Raw genomic sequence first — 22,498 nt, 5'->3', positions numbered from 1 at the left:
TTATGGCATTATACTCGTCCCCTACGGCTAGGATCAAAACAAATGGTCACTTGTTGGACACTTTCTCCCTGTCCAACGGAACCAGACAGGGTTGTCCTCTTTACCCGCTGATTTTTATCCTCACACTGGAACCAATGCTTCAAAGAATTAGGGCAAACCCATCCATTAAAAGGGGTGCAGATAAAAGATGTCCAACACAAGGTGGCGGCATACGCCGAGGACATGCTTCTATTCCTCACGGACCCGGTCACCACGATTCCCAACCTCCTACAGGCCTTCTCCCTATTCAAAGACATCTCCAACCTCCAAATCAACTTTGGTAAATCCAAAGCCCTTAACATCACCTTACCAGAAGCCACTATCCAACAATGCCGAGCCAATTTTCCATTCAGCTGGGAGAAGCATTCCATCACATATTTAGGAATACAATTACCGGCCAAATTAGGAGACTTATACCCCAGAAACTTTCTCCCCCTTCTCAACACCATTAGACAGGACCTCAATAACTGGCATAAGCAATCATTTTCTTGGTTTGGCAGAGCAGCAATCTTGAAAAGGAACACCCGTCCCAGACTTCTGTACCTTTTTCAGACAATCCCAATTAAACTTCCCCAAGTGTTCCTCTCCACATACAGAAGCCTGTGTTTAAAATTCCTGTGGGTAGACAAACATCCCCGCACAAAATGGGACTGTCAGAAACCATGAATCAGACTGAAATACAATTAAATCACACTTGTTTATTAATAAAAATGTAAATAGAAAAAGCGTAGTCAAGCATAGCCAGAGTCCAGTAACCAGATCTGGTAGTCAGCCAGGCCAGAAGTCAGGGATCCAAGTAGAGCAACGGCAAGCAGGATAAGGAGCCAGAAGGGATGTCAGCAAGCCAGTCTTTAAACAAACTGCAGGAGATGGTTTCTTGTGATGTGACCAAAGGTGAAGGCAGAGGTGTAGTGAGCTGGAAGGCTTTAAGTAGGCAGGTTAGACAAGCATCATCAGGAACAGCTGGTAACTGTGAAAAGAGAAGAGAGCTGGCAATTGGCCTACAGCTGAGCAGCCAGCCCAGAGAAGGAAGGGCTAAGCCAGCCCTGACAGGGAGACATTGACAAAACCCATCAGGCAGGGGGGGACGTACAAAAATATCACTGGGCCTGCCTCATGTCCAGGATCATCGACTGGCATATACACGCTGAAATCAAAGCATGGGTACGAACAGAAGGGGCTTTCTTGCCACTACCATTACAACATCTCCCTTGGATAAGCGCACGGAACACGCCACAAGAACTCTTGCAACACCCCTTAATAGGCCCAACCATAAATACCTTTAGAAACAACTGTTGGAAAACACAGATAGCATTTACCCCCGGCCCAATGACCCCACTGGACGGAAACCCAGACTTTCCTCTGGGCATGACTCACAAACCGGCAAATTCCAGCACTACAACAATCGCTAGCAAAGCAGAAGCATTCTTCAAAGACAAGGCGTTGATCCTCTTCCACTCCCAGACAGGGAAATACCGTTCTTTCAGTTCCTCCAAATCAGACATTTCCTACTAACGACTTCCACACCTCACCAATGGAGCAGGGATTTCAACCCATTTGAGAATGTGTACCAGCAGTGAACCCCTAAGGCATGTCATTTCCGAGCTATATACCATACTATCTCCTAAGCCCTCTAAATTAGATAACCCATGCATACAAAGATGGGAAAAGAGACTTGAATATAGAACGAACTCAGGAGGAATGGGACAATATATGGCTAAAACGCACATAAGGGATCCCTAAACGTATCGGTTCGGGAAAACTGCTACCCAAGCGTCCCTTCAACATGTTGGAGATGTGAGGGAGCCAAGGGAACTCTCATACAGATATGGTGGGAATGTAGTCAAATCCAACTATTCTGGGCAGAGGTCGACCACCTTATTTCGAAAATTACAACCTATACACCAGAGTTTACCCCAGCCCAAGTCCTGCTTCACCACACATCCTTGCCCCAAAGGCAATACAGGAAATCCCTCATGTATCACTTGATTAATGCAGCAAAACTATGCATCCCTACACGCTGGAAATCAAACACCCCTCCTAGCATTACAGAATGGTTGCAGAGGGCAACTAGGATTGCCGAGATGGAAGCTATAATACACCAATTTAAGGAAACTTTGCACAAATTTCAGAAAACCTGGGCTTGTTGGCTACAGTTTCAACAAACTGAGGAATATAAAGCACTCATGCGCAACTCATAGCTTGACCTGGGGGATGATCCCCACATACCGTCCTAAATCGAGCCGCCAAACCCGGATCTCTATCCCACACTATACTCTTACTCCCTAAAAACTTCCCGAATCCTTCCCTATCCATTCAGGTTCCACAACTTTTGATCCTGTGGATAATCTCCACATTAACTCCCCAAACCCCACTTGGTCAGAAACACATTTATGATACAACGCCTCCAAGATAAACGAGGGCATGCATGAAAAACCGACATAGGGATGAGGTAGTCATATGCGACCCATAAAATATCTGGATCCCTGCCCCTCAGTCAGCTCCCCATGGGGGTGAGAGGGATGGGGATGGAATTACCGGTTCCTGAGCTCTTATATAGCAGCCCACGGAGGCGCAAGTTCAGTCACCACACCGCTAGCATTACACAGCTGAACCTGCTGAAGGCATCATATTACCACTTGTTAGAGACCTAAAGGACAAGAGCGCAATTAAGACAAGGGTTACATGTTAATTGATTATTGTTAATTGTTCAATGTTAACTGAAACTACAAAAATTGTACCTGTATTTGCATGTATATATATATATATATAAGTTTCAATAAAAAGTTTCAACAATTAATAATCAGATAATGAATCCAATGTGACTACTAAGGGTGTGGATGTCCAGCCCCCTCACCATATTGGGTTGGATTTGTGGGCCGATTATCCATCTCATTGTAAATTTTGGAAATAGTGAACTAGGCCAAGGATTGTCAAACTGAGGGTATAGGGGAAATGGACGCTGCCATGGGGGACAGGTACCAATGCAAAGAAATGGTTTTAAGGACTTTTCATAGGAGAGAGGGTGCATCTTTTTTGTGACTTGTTCATGAAATTGGAAAAACAATTCCTTTCAAATCATAGGTGTGCACGGCCCTTTGAATTAGGGCGTTTACCCCAAAGCTCAAACACATATGCCTTTCTCTGCAGCCTCAGCTACACTAGATGGTGAATGAATGGGAAGTACTCTGTGCCGAGTGGTTTCCTGTTCATTCACAAACGAAAGCATAGTAAATCCAGGTTTTCTATGCTTCAGTCGTGAATGAACACAATGAGCGAGTGTGTTCACTGTGTTTAGAAAAGGAAGGGGCCAACTAATGAGATATTGACTAGCCCTTTCCTCCGCTCTCCATCCTGAAACATCTCCTGCAACAGCCGATGGGGAAGGAGAGAAGAGGAGGGAAGCCAGCAGCACTCCGAGGGGCAATATGGGGGCATTAGGGATAGAGATTAGGGTGTGCCCAGGAAGACCTGGCACCCCCCTGCGCACGCCTAGGTTTCGAATATATACTTGGGAGATGCCTATGAGCTGTATTTAGTACTACAGAACAGTACAATTATAACAAGAATGCATTAGCATCACCTATTTAGCATGTGTAATAGATTATTTTATTCTTACATTATTGCTTGGCTTGCAGAAGCCAAGTCTGAAAAATGTCAACTTTTTTTTTTTGGAAGTAGAAGCCACAATAGATTTAAAAGCTATAGGAAACGTTACTCAAAAAAAAAATACCGCCAAAGCCCTCGACTTCGTACAACCTGGCCAGTGCCAGAGAGTTAAGACCTGGGGTGTTTGTTTTTTTCATAGTACTTTTTTTTTTAATGGTGATCTAAAACACATGATACTTATTGTCAGACAGAATAATGTGTGGATGCCCTCTTTCCCATGTAGGTTCACTATGCTTTCTTCTCCTTTTCCTCCACCTCCATTGCTAGCCTTACAACTTATTTCATTTAATTTCACACCATTGTGGATATTATTTTATTTTATTTGTTGTTCTCTCTCTTCTTTCTCATTCTCTTTCACCTTTCCCTCCCCCCCCTTTTTCTTTCCCTTAACCACACTCCACCTTCTTGCCTATGAGTCCCCTCCTTTGTAGACACACACACACACATTGCCCTCTACGTGGCTTTCTCAGAGTATGTAGTGTATCCTCTTAGTATTAACACCATGCACATTACACAAAGTATAAGAGAGTCCAAAACAAGAGCCCAGATTTACCCTTCCTACAACATACTCTTTTATGCCCCATACACACGGTCGGATTTTCCGACGGAAAATGTGCGATCGGATCATATTGGTTGGAAAATCTGACCGTGTGGGTTACATCTGACTTTTTCCGTCAGATTTTCTGACGCACAAAGTTTTCATAAATTCCGATCGTGTGTAGACAATTCCGATGGACAAAGTGCCACGCATGATCAAAATAAACTAAAAGATGAAAGCTATTGGCTACTGGCCGTTTATAGTCCCGAGGTACGTGTTTGATGTCACCTCGTTCAGAATGATCGGAAATTCCGACAACTTTGTGCAAATGTGTGTATGCAAGACAAGTTTGGGACAAAATGTCCGACCATGTGTATGGGGCATAAGGCCCCTTTCACCCGATCGGACCCACCTGTCAGTTTTTCAGGCAGATGCGATCGGGGCCACCCATTGAATTCTATGGGGAGGTGGATGTCAGCAAATATGTGTCCGCTGATACCCGCCTGCCATTCGATCTGTTAAGATCCGCTTAAAACCGACATATGACAATACATTCGGGGGATCGAATGAAAACAGACAGGCGGTCTATTTTCATCCGATCTAACCACAGATGAGAGCAGGGCTCTGACGGGTCTGTCTCTGCACAGTGAACGGAGATGAACCGCCTGCTCAGTGGGGATCAACAGAGGGATCCTTGCTGAACTAGTAGGGTCCATCAAAACGGATCCCCCCCAGTGTGAAAGGGGTCTAAAAAGGTCTCTTTCCCACACTACCCACCTTGGGCCAATATCCACGCTGATATTGCAGCTGATGTGGAGAAGGCAACTATATGTGGATATAGCTATACTCACCATTCCATTTACAAAATAGTTATCTCTATTTCCCATGAGAGATTGCTCATCCTTAAACGTTCCATACACAATAAAACCTTCACATTGGTCAACATGTATCTTCCCGACTAAAGTTAAGTGCAATCTTTCCTATTGATCCACCAGTAATTGTGGGATTTTTGTAGAAGGTAACCCTATAATTAACAAAAACAGATACTGTACAACAACACTGGGGATTTATTGCACTTCTCCAACATAACTATGAAGAGGGATAAGAGAACTCTTATGCCCCGTACACACGAGAGGGATTAAGTCTGACAGACCTCCAAAGGAGTTCCGCCGGAGTTCCGCCGGAGTTCCGACGGAGTTCTGGCGGACTTTTCGACCGAACGGACTTGACCACACACCATCACACCAAACTCCGACGGAGTCGAACGTGATGACGTACGACTGGATTCGACGTAGGAAGTTCCTAGACAGTAGCCAATAGCTGCCCTAGCGTCGGTTTTAGTCCGTCGGAGTAGCACACACACGAGCGGATTTTTCAAAGGGGACCGGGTCCGGCGGAGTTCCGTCGGGAAAATTTAAAGCATGCTTCATTTCTAAAGTCCGTCAGACTTTAGCTTCGCTAAAGTCCGTTGCAGCCCACACACGATCGGATAGTCCGCCGGACTCAGTCCGTCGGAGTTTGGATGTCGAAAAGTCCGCTCGTGTGTACGGGGCATTAGAATTCAGAGTGGTAGACAAGTACATCATGCACCTCTATGACACAGAATATAGTTTTTATTCCAAATCTATTGGACAGGCGTCTTCCTAGCTTACCACACTCTGTCTTGGCAAATCCAATTGACCATTTGCAAAATATGGTCAAACCATGCCCATACCCATCTCTTGCTGGTCATTCCAAAATCAGGGAAACCATTTAACTCCTGGAAGCTGACAACTTAATTGCTGTCAGCCTTAAAGCGGTAGTAAACCCGCAAATTATTATTATTTTTTTTTTAAACCTGCAAAGCAAAAGGCATAATGAGCTAGTATGCACCGCATACTAGCTCATTATGAAATACTTACCTTAGAACGAGGCCCCGACATCTGGCCCGATCCACGCCGAGGGAGCTGACATGCTCCCTCTGCGTCTCTTCCGGGTATCGCGGCTCCGGCGCTGTGAGTGGCCGGAGCCGCGATATCGTCACTCCCGCGCATGCGCGCGGGAGATTTCAGTCCGGCCGGACGAGCGCTGCCGGATTTTCACGGCGAGAACCCCCTTGTGCGCATGCGCCGCTGCACTCAGCGGCGCATACCGAGGGGAATTTTTTTTACCTACAGGTAAGCCTTATTATAGGCTTTCCTGTAGGTAAAAGTTAAAAAATTGACCATACAACCACTTTAAGGCTAGGATCACACTTATGTGAATTGGAAATCATATGACAGGAGATTGCGACAGTCTCTCAATGTTGCCGATTCACACATCTCCTTGGCGGCCACGGAGCGCATTGCATAGGGGTTGTGTGAGTCTTTGGCTCTGTTTCAGGAGATTCGTCTCTGAGGCTGGGTTCACAGCAGGAGTCTGGTGCGTCCCTGTTCACCGTTTTAGGTCCAAAATTTGGTCTGAATTTTTGCCTGAATTCAGACCTGAAACTGAGCCAAAGACACACAGGACCCTTCTGCTGTGTGCTATGCGGCTGCCTAGAAGCTGTGTGAAGTGGCTCCATTGAGATCCGGTCAGTGTTTGCTGTCATGCGAATTGGATGTGGAGAAATCTGCATCCAATTTGCATGAGTATGAACCAGAACAGGGAAGCAACGGACCCCATGCTGTGAGCCGCATCTGTATTAAGTGTGAACATTTCTCTAAAGTGAGGAAAACCCCCTCTGTTGTCATTGGAACACAATTCCCTATTGGAAGATTTTCCTTTGATTACCGTATTTATCGGCGTATAACACGCACTTTTTTCCCCTTAAAAGCAGGGGAAAATCGTAGGTGCGTGTTATACGCCGATCCCCAGAAATTCTGAGCCTCTGGGCGGCTTTTAGCCGCCTTCGGCTCTTCAAGGCGACTTTCGGCCGCCTTCGGCCGTTCTCGAAAGCTTTCGGCCACCTTCGGCCGTTCTCGGAAGCTTCCGGCCGCCTTCGGCCGTTCTCGGCGGCCGAAAGCTTCCGAGAACGGCCGAAAGCTGCCCGAGAACTACCGCACGCTGCCGAGATACACATCCGGCTCTGTATCTCGGCGGCGGCATTTTTAAAAAATAAAATAGACACGGCTGCACTGGGGGACACGGCTTCAATGGGGGACACGGCTGCAATAGGGTACACGGCTGCAATGGGGGACACGGCTGCAATGGGGGACACGGCTGCATAAGACTAAAATGGGGGACAAGACTGCACTGGTGGACAAGGCTGCATAAGGCTGCAATGGGGGACAAGACTGCACTGGTGGACAAGGCTGCATAAGGCTGCAATGGGGGACAAGGCTTCAATGGTGGACAAGGCTGCATAAGACTACAATGGGGGACAAGGCTGCATAAGACTGCAATGGTGGACAAGGCTGCAGATGACACTGATGGGCATATAAATGTAAGTTTTTTTTGTTTCCCTTAAACTTCCCTCCTAAAAGTTTTTTTCCTTAAAATTCCCTCCTAAACTTGGGGTGCGTGTTATACGCCGGCGCGTGTTATACGCCGATAAATACGGTACTTTTATGGTGACAGCACAAAATGTTGGACTTTCCAGCAGTTGGCCCGTTTGCTTAGCTCCTCCCCAAGTTACTGTATCTTTGTACCATGTTATTGTGGTATACACCCTAAAAACTTTCAATAAAGCCTTTTGTAAAAACAAAATGTTGGACTTTACCTCACTTTTGGCCTCAGTGACAAGAGCATTAGAACAAACAGAAAGTTAAAGAGGAAGTAAACCCTTCCAAACAACTTGGACCTATAGGTAAGCCTAGATTAAGGCTTACCTGTAGGTCCAAGCAATATCTCCTAAACCTATATGGTTTAGGAGATATTTGCCCGAAAATGGGCACCGCTGTCTACGGCGCATGCGCCGTAGACAGCGGCGCGCAGGCGCACTAAATGCGGCAAATCCGTTGGAAAAATTGCAGATTGGGAAAAATGTGGCATTGTAAGGCTAAGCCATCTATATGGCGGCAGGGGTATTAAATCTTTCGACCAGCTGCAAAGAGAATTTAAGATATCACAAAATTCATTCTATGCCTATATACAAGTGAGGCATGCTTTAAGGACCCAGTTTGGAAACCTGTTATTAACATGGGAGGAAATGCCCTTGCTATACCCAGTAGCACAAGCAGGACCCACTAAAGGATTAATATCTAAATTCTATGCCCAGCTGGGTGAACAGATTAATAGTGAGAGGAAAGGGAGGGTTGAGAAAGGGAAATGGGAGCAGGACCTAGGTAATATAACACGAGTACAGTGGAAAAATATCCTAGCGGCATGCCCAAAGGTCTCGGTCTCTCCTCCTCAGAGGATTTCCCATTTAATGGTAATTAATAGAGCATACTATACTCCCCAGAAATTATTTAAATTTGGTAAGAGAACAGATGACTTTTGCCCCAGGTGTGGGGGGTCAGGGAATTTAATGCACATGCTTTGGAAATGTCCCAAATTATTTAGATACTGGGAAGGAGTGGTAAAGATAATAAGTAGGGTTTTTGGGACGGTAATAGAGTTAAATCCCATAGTGTGCATTTTAGGCTACAGAGAGGAGGAAGTAGAAAGGAAGGGAATAACAACGGCAATCCTAAGATGTTTATTTCAAGCTAGAAGGATGATAGCTAGGAGATGGCAATCAAAGCTACCCCCTACAGTAGAGGATTGGACAAGGGCGGTAAATGACTATCTATGTAAGGAGAGGGCAGTATATGCAAAACGAAATAACCTAAAGGAGTTTAATAGGAACTGGCGAGAGTGGATAGAAGTGATGCATACCCCAGTTTAAACCATGATAGGAAAGGGAAGAGGGGAGGGGGAGGGGGGATGGGTAATGGGAAGGAGTAGGGTAGGGTACATTAAAGGTTCGGGAATCATTATAACACATTTATGCTATACTGTAGGATAAAAGCACCAATATATATATAAGAGGGGAGGGGAGGGGGGGCGGGGTTGATAGAAAGGATGGGAGGGAGGGGTGGGGTTATAACAATAGGAAAAACGTAGGAATTGCAAAAATAGTGATGGTAGGAGAAGGGGGGATATGGTACTGTTTAGATAATGTGCTTTTGTTTTTTTTTGCTAATTATATGTGATGTATGGATGTATCTTCATGTCCCCCTTCCCTTCCTAGAACTCTAAAACTCAGATCTCGGAAGGGAAGAAAGAGGTATTTGAACCCTGGTAATGTTATTTTAAAATGTGGTCTGTATAAATGTGAAAATTTAATAAAGATTAATAATTAAAAAAAAAAAAAAAAAAAAAAAAAAAAAAAATGCGGCAAATCCAAGAATGGATTTGCCAAATTTGTCGACTCCCGTGCGCATGCGCGGGAGTGACGTCATCGCGGCTTCGCCGTATGACAGCGGCGGAGCTGCGAGGCGCGACTCCCGTGCGCATGCGCGGGAGTGGCGTCATCGCGGTTGCGCCACTGTGATTCGTCGGAGCTGCGAGACGCCACAAGCAACATGGATGCGGCGGACTACAGGGGACAGCGTCGACTTCGCTGGCTCCTGTGTCAGGTAAGTGACACATAATGAGCTACTATGCGATGCATAGTAGTCCATTATGCTTTACCTTTGCAGGGAAAAAAAGAGGGTTTACTTCCTCTTTAATGTTGCTAAAAAAGGTACAAACAACAGTAAAAATCTGACAGGGGCTGTAACCCCACATCAATCTATCCAAAATATCATTAGACTTTGGGTACACCTATACAGTATAGTAATCACTTTAAGCACCTCCAATGCCAAAACAAAGCAAAAATGCAAGAGCACATAAACAGGACTCTTTGCATAACTCAACCGCAACTAGATCAGTTAAACGCTCCATTTTATGGGACCAATTTTCACTCTGCATTTAAATCTGCTTCCTCAATACCTATATGTAGTGTGTATTATTATCTAGGAGATCTCACCAATTATAATTATGACACTGTAGATCCATTGATTTATTTTTCTTCTGTAGGTTTTGAAAACTGTCACACTCTTGTTGAATAAAAAGAAAATGAGTGCACGTCTAACTTAAAACATAAGACTTAGACCCCTTTCACACTGCGGGCATTTTTCAGGCACTACAGCGCTAAAAATAGCGCCTGAAAAAAAATAAAATAGGATTTTTATACTCACCGTAAAATCCTTTTCTCTGTAATTCACCGACCAACACAGCTCCTCTCTAACTAAATGGGTTTGTTAGCCTACCATTGGGATAACTAGGCAAAATTGTAATACAACACAGAGAACTTTCAGTCCCGCTCCAGGGGGCGGACCCTGTGCTAACAACCCTCCCTGCTGCTCCCAGCAGACAGTACGTCAACAAGCAGTATAACGTCGAGAAAAGGAGGGGTGGGTGCTGTGTCGGTCGGTGAATTACAGAGAAAAGGATTTTACCGTGAGTCCAAAAATCCTATTTTCTCTTATATTCACCGACCGACACAGCTCCTCTCTGTAAATAAATGGGACGTCCCCAAGCAGTGCCAAACAAGGGGTGGGAAAAATAGCATAAGAACTTCACCCACCAAGGCAAGTGGGAACTAGTGAAACTAATCCCACAAAAAAACAGCAGTGTACGGAAAACACACCGCCACCTAACCGGGTATTCTCAACAGGAGAAATCCCCAACAACCTTTGCGGAAGTAATGCCACAGTGCATTAACAAACAGTACTGCGTTTTTATCGAAAAACCAGGAAAAAAGCTCAATTGCAACTACACGGCCGTCTGCAAAACTTTGCGGCCATAAAAAAGCATCAGCCGATGCACTGACGTCTACCTTGTAGAACTTGGTAAACGTATGGACAGACGACCAGTTTGCCGCCTTACACACCTGAGCGTCAGACGCTTGGTGTCGGAAGGCCCAAGACGTTCCGATTGCTCTCGTAGAGTGGGCCGTGACCGACAAGGGGGGCACCTGCCCCTTCAAGGTGTAGGCTTGGACTACAATTTGTCTGAGCCACCTGGAAATGGTGGCCGACGAGACTGCCATACCCTTCTTTGGACCAGCCACCGAAACAAACAGTGAGTCTGACTTCCGAAAGGGAGCCGTGGCAGACAAGTACACCTTTAGAGCCCTAACCACATCGAGATCGTGAAGGGCCACCTCCTTGGGGTTCTTCAGCTTCGGACACAACAATGGTAGTACAATGTCCTCATTGATATGAAAATCCGAAACCACCTTCGGTAGAAAGGACGGTTGCGGATGCAACACCACGTTGTCATTGTGGATGACCAGATAAGGCAACTTGCAGGACAAGGCCGCCAATTCCGAAACCCTCCTGGCCGATGTGGACACTAGAAAGACCACTTTCTGTGAAAGGGTCAACAGGGGAATCTCCCTGATATTCTCAAATGGCAGATTTTTAAACGCCGACAACACCAGGTTCAAATCCCACGGAGCTAACGGAGGACGCACCGGAGGGACTACATGCCACACCCCCTGAGCAAAGGTACTTACTAATGAGTGAGACGCCAGGGGTCGCTGGAAAAAGACAGCCAGAGCTGAAATTTGCCCCTTGATGGTGCTCAACACCAACTTCTGGTCTACACCTTGCTGAAGAAACAGCAGGATCCTGGAAATAGAGAAGGAGCACGGATGCCACCCTTTCTCCTCACACATGGAGATATAGGCCTTCCAAGTACGATGGTATATCTTCCTTGAAGATTTCCGCGCCCTCAACATAGTTGGAATCACCGAGTCCGACAGACCCCAGTTCCTTAGCACCTGGCTTTCAACAGCCATGCCATTAAAGCAGGGTGAAAGATTGGACCTTGAAACAATAGGTCCTCTTGCAACGGCAGTCGCCAGGGAGCATCTGCCACCAGACGCACCAGGTCTGCGTACCAGGGCCGCTGAGGCAATCTGGGGCAACCAGGATCACCGTGATTCCCTCGGCTTCTACTCTGCGCAGCAACAGCTTTAGCGGAGGAAAGGCGTAGATCAGCTGGTACTGATCCCATGTAGCCACCAGCGCGCCTGACGCGTCTGCCCACGGATCTCTTGTCCTGGTCACAAATCTCGGCACCTTCCGATTGAGACGGGAGGCCAATAGATCCACATCTGGTGTGCCCCATTTCAGGCACAACAGCCTGAATATCTCCGGATGCAACGTCCATTCTCCTGGGTCCAGCATCTGTCGACTCAGGTAGTCCGCCTGCCAATTTTCCACCCCCGGGATGTAAATGGCTGACAGGGCCAGAACGTGTCGTTCTGCCCACCTAAGTATGTGAGCGACCTCCCGAGCCGCAGCTGAGCTTCTTGTTTCCCCTTGGTGATTTATGTACGCCACAGCCAAGGCGTTGTCTGACTGTATCCTGGTCGGGCGGCCTTGAAGACACGTAGACCATGTGTGGAGGCCCAGCCTGATCATCCTCAATTTGAGCAGATTGATCGGCAACTTGGATTCGTCCGTCGTCCAGAGTCCCTGAGCCAACTGAATCCCCATCACTCCACCCCAGCCGGATAGACTGGCATCCATAGTGATCACCGGGGACCTCAACCACCAGTTCAGAGAGTCCCTGACTGGCTGGCTCACCTGGATCTGCCGATCCAAGGACAAACAGAGATTTGTCCCATTTTGTCAAGATCTCCTTCTGCAGGACTCTGGTGTGGAACTGGGCATAAGGTACTGCCTCGAAAGAGGCTACCATGAGCCCCAGTACTCGCATGCAAAAGTGGAGCGATGACCACTTGCGGTTCACCAGCAGTTTCACTGCAGATCTGAGAGTCTGCAATTTCTGTGGGGAGAAAGACCCTCGCTTCCCTGGAGTCTAATAGCAAGCCTAGGTACTCCAGACGCTGAGTCAGTACAATCACTGACTTCTTTAGGTTCAACAGCCACCCAAATTCTCGCAGTGTCTGCATGGTGATCGTCACATTCTCCTCTAATTCTGAGGCAGAAGATGCTCTCAGGAGGATTTATCATCTAGGTAACCCACGTTCACGATCCCGCGTTGTCGCAGCAACGCCAATACTGGAGCCAGTACTCGGGGGCTGATGCCAGGCCAAAAAGGAAGAGCCACAAATTGGTAGTGGGCTTCCCCGACTGCCAAACACAGAAATTTTCTATGCCGAAGGCATATGGGTATGTGCAGGTATGCATCCTGGATGTCCAGGGACGCCAGGGAGTCCCCTTGATGGAGTGCAGCGACTACTGAGCGAACAAATTCCATTCTGAACCTCTGCACTTTTACAAAGATATTGAGGGCTTCAAGTCCAAGATTGGATGTACCCCTTCCTTCTTGAGAACCACAAGCAGATTTGAGTAGAACCCCTGGAAGCTTTCTGAGTCCAGAACTGGTACAATCACCCCTTGATTCAGCAACTCCCTCACCGCCCCCAACAGGGCCTCCCGGCGAACCGGGGATGCGGGTATGCTGGAGGGGAAGAATCTGTTTGGCAGCCAAGAGAGAAACTATCTTGTAGCCTGTGGAAATCAGGTCACAGACCCATTGGTCAGATAACCGGGAGGTCCACCAGGCTGCAAACTCCCGAAGGCGACTCCCCCACCCGAGATGTGGGTGGGGGCAAACCTTCATGCGGTAGCACTTTTGTTTGCAGGCTTCTTAGGCTTGCGGTTCCAGGGACGCTTTTGACTGTTCGTAGACGTCCTGTCGGGCTAGGAACATTTTGTCGAAGCACCGGGCGGACGAAAAAGCTGCTTGTGAGCGGAAAAAGAGGGCCCTTGCCTGTGGCGTGGCTCCTTAGCCTTCCTGGCCTGTGGGAGTAGTGTACTTTTACCACCCGTTGCATTTTTTTTATAATGTCATCCAACAAAGCTCCAAAGAGCCAGTCGCCAAGTAAGGGAAGATCTGTCAGGGCTTTCTTGGATGCCTGGTCAGCAGACCAGCATTTAAGCCAAATCAGGCGCCTCAGCACCACAGCTGACACCGAAGCCCTGGATAACAGAGGGAGAGTATCCAGGGCTGTGTCACAAACGCACTTAAGGCCTTGCACTAGTTGGTCTGCTAGTTCCACACAGACAGGGGAGGCGTTTTGCTCTCCCAACTCGCGGCACAAAAGTTTTGCCCATTCAGTCAGTGTCTGCGACACCAGTGCGGATGCCAGTACTGGACGCACGGCTGACCCCACAACCGTAAATAAGGAACAAGCCACCTCCTCGACCTTCCTGTCCGTGGGATCCTTGAATGCAGGAGTCCCCTCAACCGGGATCGTGGTTACTTTATTTAACTTGGATACTGGGGGGGTCCCCGACCGGAGGAGTCGACCATTTTTTGAGAAGGCTTTCCTCAAAGGGGTAATGCACCGCCATGTTTTTGGGGACCGAAAAAGGTCCTTTGCAGGCGACTCCATTCCTTGTAGATGAACTTGTCAAAATAAGTCAAATGCGGGAACACCTTAGGTGAACGTGCTGGCTTGCGGGACCCAAAAGGGACTAGTACATCAGCAGAGGGATCCGCTGGCTCCTGAATCTTCAGGGTATCATGCACAGCTGTGATAAGTGCTCCAACAAGCGATTTTCCGCACCCGGACCCGGATGGGGAATCATCCTCACTGTCTGAATGGTCCTGTTCAGCCACGTCTGATAGTTCAGAGCAGGGGTCACCAGCCGCAGCAGGGCCAGAGTCTGAGCTCTCCCCTGAGAGGGGAGGACAGGGGACTTTTACGCGCACTGCCTCTATTTTTACAACAAAAAAAAGAGTTAAGGACCGCCATCAGGGTGTCCATGGGCACAGCGTTATCCGCAGGTGACCCGGTTGCAATAGCCTGGATTTCAGGGGAAGAAACACCAGTTTCTGAAGCCTTGCTGACCTTAGCCTGTCTGCCACCTGCAAGGGGACATAGGACAGTGAAGGTCCCACCCTCCTGCTGCCACTGCGTGGGAGTGGGGGGAGGGGTACCTAGCACCTGGGGCATTCTGTGATTGCTACTAGCCGTGCCTGTAGTCCCCAGGAGGTTACCCAGTTGCAGAGTGAAGAAACTGTCGGCAGCAGCTGTAGAAAATAGCGGTGAAACGATCTGCAGAGCTTGCACCAGCGTTCAGGAAAGAGCCATCCAGCATCCTGTATACACAGTGGACACAGGAAACAGCATGTGAGAGCACATGTAAGGCTGTCACAAGAGAACTGCGGTGAAAAGAGCGTTCGGGCTACAAAAAAATGGCCGCCAATGCAACTAATAGGAAAATCCTATAGAAAATGGCTGCTGAGGCTCACAAGGTGTCAGAAACCATGAAACAGACTGAGACAGAAGTACAATCAAATCACACTTGTTTATTAATAAAAATAAAAAGGTAAACGGAAAAAAAGCGTAGTCAAGCATAGCCAGAGTCTAGTAGCCAAATCGGGTAGTCAGCCAGTCCGAAGCTCATTAACCAGATCGGGTAATCAGCCAGGCCAGAAGTCAGGGATCCAAGGAGAGCAACTGCAAGCAGGATAAGAAGCCAGGAGGGATGTCAGCAAGCCAGTCTTGAAAAAAAACAGCAGGAGATGGTTCCTTGTGATGTGACCAACACGAAGGCAAAGGAAAAAAGTGAGCTGGAAGGCTTTAAATAGGCAGGTCAGGCGAGCATCATCGGGAACAGCTTGTAACTGTGGAAAGAGAAGAGAGCTGGCAATTAGCCAACAGCTGAGCGGCCAGCCCAGAGGAGGAAGGGCTAAGCCAGCCCTGACACAAGGGGAACCTGCTTTTCCCACAGTCAAAATGGCCACCGGACAGCGCCACTAGGGGACAGGAAAAAAATAAAAATCACAGAACAGTGCTGCCTGCAACCAGCAAGGACACCTCCACAGACACCTTTTGGGTTCCCCCAGACCGGGACCAGGACCACTGCCAGCCGCACAGAGCCCCCAACAGGTGAGAGACCCAGCGAACCCCACACACACCGCCCGCAGCACATGCAGCCGGGGGAGGGGGGAAGATAGGGACGTGGGAGAGAAGAAAAGTAGGCGAGGTGGCCCCCGAATCGACCTCCCAGGGAATGCCCAGCTGCTCACCCCACCGAAGCAGAGAGCCGTACTTACCAGTCCTGAAGAGCTGGGAGACATTCAATCACAGACCTACTCCTGCGCAGTTACAGGGTAGCTGTTGGCCCGGTATACTGTGATCCAGACATCAGTAGCCCGGTCATATGTATACCCGGAGCATTGAAGCTCACGACCACCTCTGGAGCTGAGGCATGTCGTGGTCTGCCGAGCCTTAGCTGCGACCTGAAAACACTCGACAGCCGGACTGGGGAGACTACAAGGATAACTTAACCAGCCTGTCACCCAGCCGGCAGTTGTTGAAAGATCCTGGGATCTTTCATCTTGTGCAAAAAACATCAAACCTGCATCAAAAAAATGGACCAAAGGGCCCGCAGGGTTCCTAGGTCATTCTCCTTCACTAGGCAAAATAAAACTGGGGCTGCTGGGAGCAGCAGGGAGGGTTGTTAGCACAGGGGCCCCCCCTGGGGCGGGACTGAAAGTTCTGTGTATTGTATTACAATTTTACCTAGTTCTCCTAATGGCAGGCTAACAAACCCATTTAGTTACAGAGAGGAGCTGTGTCGGTCGGTGAATATAGGAGAAAACAGGTCCATTCACTCCAGTGTGAACACTGGAGCGTTGCGCTGGCAGGGCGCCAAAAAAAGTCCTGCCAGCAGCTTCTTTGGAGCAGTGAACTCACCGCGCCTCCACCGCTGCTCCCCATTGAAATCAATGGGGCAGTGCTGCGATAGCGCTGGCAAAATGCTGCTCCATCTGCGTTCTGTGGGCGGATTTAACCCCTTTTCGGCCGCTAGTGGGGGGGGGTGTAAAACCACAGGCTAGCGGCCAAATATCGCCACTTTACTGTTGACGCCCGGTGTGATATGGGTCTTAAAGGCTAAGTTAACCATTTTTTCCCCCCTACTCCCTTATGTACAATATACCAGTAACGTACCTTTGTTACAGTAAAATACAAGTTACTTTATTTTTTATTTTTTTTAAAACAAGGCCTACCTCATCCATGGCTGTATTTTGCAGATCACTTCAGAAACTCCCTGGTATAAAGACAAAGACAGACAAGCCAGTAAGACACAGGAAGGAGTTTGCCAGCTGACCTCATTAGCATACCTTTACCCATCAACTAAGCTTTCACAGCACCCCCCCCCCCGCAGTCCCCCATGTGTGTCCTTGCCCGTCTTCCCCAGCGTCCCTTAAGACGGGCTCAGGGTGCATGCTAAAATCCCTGGGGATGCATGCACCCACGGGACTTCCCTGATGTAGTGAAAGAGCCTGCATGATTGGATTGATGGTGTGTCCTCCTATTATATAGTTTTGGTAAATCTAAAAGGAGTGTGTGTCACTGGAGAAATGAGAAAAAACATGCGCTTCCACTACTTTAGGTGTGAATGGGGTCTGAAATTGAAATCGGTGTGTTTCACAAGAGCAAAGAGCTCCATTCACATCTGTGTGTTACCAAACGCATGGCAAACTGCACAGAAAATGCAGACTTCACCATGCCTTTCACAAATGCTGCAAATTTTCATCATGCTTGTGTTATTACATGTTAAAGGCTCCCCAAGTGCAGCAAATGCACCAAAAACTGCAGTAACACACCACGACCTGCCAAAAAAAAGTTATGAAGCTTCTCTGGAGCGATTGTTGTGCTTAAGTTAGAGATGGCCATACACCATGCAATCTGATTGTACAATCTCCTTTAGATTTACAAGAACTGGAATAGAGGACACCTGAACAATCGATTTAATTTGTATCCAAACAGGCCTTTGTACAATTTCCTTTCGATCTCCCATCAGCTATGTAGTACAATCAGCTTGTATAGGGGGTAGGTGGAAGGTAGTATTAGAATTAAGGCGTTTGGTCCAGAGTGATGAACACACCCTATTATGCCCTCTTCTGTGATGTAACAAGGAAGTGAAGGCTTCTGGGAGACGACCTATAGGAAGTGAATGCTGATACAAGCTACAGGAATTGATGGAATTTGAAAATCTATTCAAAAATACAAACTGACAAGATGTGGACAAGGTAGGTCAACCACTTAAGGACTGAGCCGCTTACTTGTTGTTTACAAGTTAAAAGCTTTTTTTTTTTTGTCGAAAATTACTTAGATTCACAAAACATTATACTTTTTTTCCCTTAACACCCTAGAGCAGTGATGGTGAACCTTGGCACCCCAGATGTTTTGGAACTACATTTCCCATGATGCTCCACTACACTGCAGAGTGCATGAGCATCGTGGGAAATGTAGTTCCAAAACATCTGGGGTGCCAAGGTTCACCATCACCACCCTAGAGAATAAAATGGCGGTCACTGCAATGCTTTCTGTCACACCGTATTTGCGCAGCAGTCTTACAAGCGCACTTTTTTGGGAAAAAATACACTTTTTTGTTTAAAAAATAAATAGAAAATGTTACGCCGAGTAAATTGATACCCAGCATGTCACGCTTCAAAATTGCACCCGCTCCTGGAATGGCGACAAACTTACTATTAACAATCTTCATAGGCGACGTTAAAAAAAAAAATTCTACAGGTTGCATGTTTTGAGTTGCAGAGGAGGTCTAAGGTTAGAATTATTGCTCTTGCTCTACTGATCGTGGTGATACCTCACATGTGTGTTGTTTGAACACCGGTTTCATATGCAGTTGCTACTCATATGTGTTTGCTTCTGCACGTGAACTTGTTGGAACGGGGCACGTTTAAAAAAATGTATTTTATTTTACCTTTTTTTTTTTAAACAGTGTAAATATAAAAAGTGACTTTTATTCCTATTACTTGGAATGTAAACATCCCTTGTAATAGAAAAAAAGCATGACAGGAGCTCTAAAAAGACCACAGATCCCATATTTACACTAAAATCCAAAATAAAATAAAAAATCATTTAAAAAAAGGCCCCTAGGCCGCGTACACACGGGCGGATTGTCTGTCCAACTTAGTCCGCTGAACAGTGTTTCAGCGGACAATCCGCTCGTGTGTGGGCTTCAGCGGACTTTTTCAGCGGACAATCTGACGAACAAAGTCTTACGGAATTTCCGTAAGACAGTCCGTTCAAACTTGGTTTTGTCCGTTCAAACTTGGTTTTGTCCGTCCAAACTTGGTTTCAGTGGACAGTCCGCTCGTGTGTAGGCAAGTTGGACGGACTAAGTATGGCGCATGCTCAGAAAGGATTTACACGGCCGAAGGTTGCATTGCAGTGTATAGGACGTCGTTTTTCTAGTCCCGTCGTACGTGCTGTAGACGTCATCGCGCACGCTTTCAGCGGACTGTCTGCTCATCGTGTGTGGTCAAGTCCGTTCATGCAAATTTTGAACGGACTGTCTGTCGGATTGTCTGCCGAACTTAGTTGGGCAGACAATCCGCCCGTGTGTACGCGGCCTTAGAGTTAAGAGCTGTGGGCGGAAGTGACGTTTTAGTATGGGGATGGGTGGGGGCCATCTTTCCCTCAATCGTCTCCATATCCAGCAAGTGACCAGACCGGATCACCTCCGCCAATGGCTCCGGTAAGCGGCAGAGGGCACCGGAATTATTATACCAAAATTTAGGAAATCATCAGCATTATACATGTTACCTCTGTCATGTGAGCATGTGAGAATTCCGGTTCTGCTCTCGCACTATATTTATATAATATATGACAGAGGTTACATGTATAATGCTGATGACTTCCTAAATTTGGTATATTAATTTGGGATCTAATCATTGAATGATCAAAGGTTATGCTAAAAACTTGTCTGGAATATGATTGAATGAATTTGAATTTTGAGACTACAGCAGCACAACAATTGTTTCCAATTTCTGGATTCTCCGGACACAAGTGGTTACCTCTCACAGGCCTGCTATTCACCCCACTCATTCCATCTTTCAGAATTGATTGGCTTGACGCCATAAACAAGTTAGTGTATTTAGGGGAACATTTCTGACCCCATTTTCTAAAATCCTACTCTCATTATTATTATTATTTGGACTGACGTGTTTAGTGTTGTTTTTGTACTTGTTACATGTTGTTACATGTTGGTCCTGTTTGTTGATATGACCATGGTCATGAACTCCTTGTATTATTAGACTGAATTTGTTTTTATGTATACTGTATACTGCACTCACACACTATCCGGCTTAACCGCCCTCCCCCCAGTGGCATAGCGTGGGTTGTCAGTGTCCGGGGGGGAAAGGCAAGTAGTACAGTATTAAACCCCTTTACCTAAGCACCCCTTACCTAAGGAGAAGTGAAAGACTCACTGAGTGGAGGTCCCTTTGCACACATCAGGCACAGGTACTTGAAGTAGGGTGACCAGACGTCCCCGTTTTCCGGGGACAGTCTTCGGAGTGCAGGGGCGGCACTCAGGGACATATCTGCAGTGAGGCTGGGCAGCATTTTTCATTGCCCCCAGCCTGGTTGCACGCTTATCCAGAGAGGACAGTGAGAGGCAGCAGGGCCAGGACTAGAGGGTGCGGAATGAACAGAGACTCCTTTGAAGTGAAGTGTGGTGTGCAGGCAGTGCTGGGGCTAATGTCTCCAGGGGCGGACTGACAACTTATGGGGCCCCCGGGCAATAAGAGATTATGGGGCCCCCAGGCTTACAGATGGCTGCCACGTGGCAGACATTTTTTTTTTTTTAGAGGAGGGGCACCAAGCTCGGCGACATGCAGGGTGGCAGGAGACCTAGAGCTGGTGACCCAGTAAAGGCACCACGAGCCTCTCATGGGCAGTTCCACCTTAACATCATGGGCCCCTGGGCAAAATACTGCACTGGGACCCCTACCAGGGAGATGATGATCTGTGGCATGCATAGTGAACCATGGCGAACAATGGGCATGGTCACTGGGAGAGTCTTAACCACTTCAGCCCTGGAAGTATTTACCCCCTCCCTGACCAGAGCACTTTTTGCGATTCGGCACTGTGTCGCTTTAGCTGACAATTGCGCAGTCGTGCGAGGTTGTACCCAAACAAAATTGATGTCCTTTTGTTCCCACAAATAGAGCTTTCTTTTGTGGGATTTTTAGTTTTTGCGCTATAAACGAAAAAAGGCAGACACTTTTTTTTAAAGAGCAATATTTTTTACTTTATACTATAAAAAAAAGTAAGATAGATAGAAAGATGGATAGATATACACACACACACACACACACACACACACACACACACACACACACACATTTTTTTTTCCAGAGTTTAGGCCAATATGTATTCTTCTATATTTTTTTGGTTAAAAAATAAAAAATAAAATCACAATAAACGTATATTGATTGGTTTGCACAAAAGTTATAGCGTCTACAAAATAGGGGATAGATTTATGGCATTTTTATTATAATTTTTTTTTTTTTTTACTAGTAATGACGGCGGGACTGCGACATTATGGTAGACAGATTGGACACTTTTGACATGCCCTACGGCAGAGCCCCCAGAGTGCCACCTTCCATGAATATCCCCCCCACACACACACACACACACACACCTTTGCACCTTGGTGCTTGGTGATGTAGGCAGCTGGCGGGCAAGGCCTTTAAAAAAAAATAAAGCCACATTTTGCAGGCTCTGAACTGCACATGTGCTATCGTAGAGCCAGCGGAATAGTGAACTGCAGTGGTTGACCTCAGATCGGGCAGTGGGGCGTATGAATAAAAGCTGTGCACCGTGTTATCACTGGGCCTTGCTGCCTGATCCGAGGTTGAGCTCAGCAGTGCACCAATCAGATGGCTCCGAATGGCAACAAGGGCATTTTTCACGGGCACAGGATTGTTGGATCAAATTCTGTTGAGCGGCAGTGAGCACACATGGATGATACAGTATACACACACACGCATGCACAGTACACACAGATGCACAGTATATACACAAACACATGCATGCACAGTATACATACATGCATGCACAGTAACACACAGACACAGTATACTTACAGACACACACACACTAGTGCACAGTATACACACACACATGCCTGCACAGTATACACACACACACAGTATAGACACAGACACATGCCCGCACAGTATATACATACACACACACACACACACACACACACACACACACACACACACACACTAGTGCACAGTATATATATATATATATATATACACACACACACACACACACACACACACACTAGTGCACAGTATATATATATATATATATATATATACACACACACACACACACACACACACACACACACAGTATATATAGACACACAGTAGATACACACACACAGTATAGACACAGACACATGCCTGCACAGTATATATACACACACACAGTATATACACACACACACACAGAGTATACACACAGTATATATATATATTACACACACACAGTATACACAA

The 22,498-nt window shown here is 46.9% G+C and overlaps 1 long non-coding RNA gene across 1 annotated transcript in view; it reads right to left on the bottom strand.

Annotated features, from left to right (window-relative positions):
• LOC143964245 (uncharacterized) overlaps window positions 1-17,224 on the bottom strand; it is a 38,638-nt gene extending 21,414 nt beyond the window's left edge. Inside the window, exon 1 of the long non-coding RNA XR_013271104.1 lies at window positions 17,177-17,224. This is a non-coding gene — a long non-coding RNA (uncharacterized LOC143964245). The remainder of the gene's footprint in view (window positions 1-17,176) is intronic.
• Window positions 17,225-22,498: the final 5,274 nt, after the last annotated feature.

Source organism: Lithobates pipiens, unplaced genomic scaffold (genome assembly GCF_037356315.1).
Source record: "Lithobates pipiens isolate NorthernLeopardFrog02 unplaced genomic scaffold, aLitPip1_a1.2 Scaffold_8, whole genome shotgun sequence".
In the NCBI taxonomy this organism is placed as follows: Eukaryota; Metazoa; Chordata; class Amphibia; order Anura; family Ranidae; genus Lithobates; species Lithobates pipiens.
This window is presented reverse-complemented; position numbering and strand designations above follow the sequence as displayed.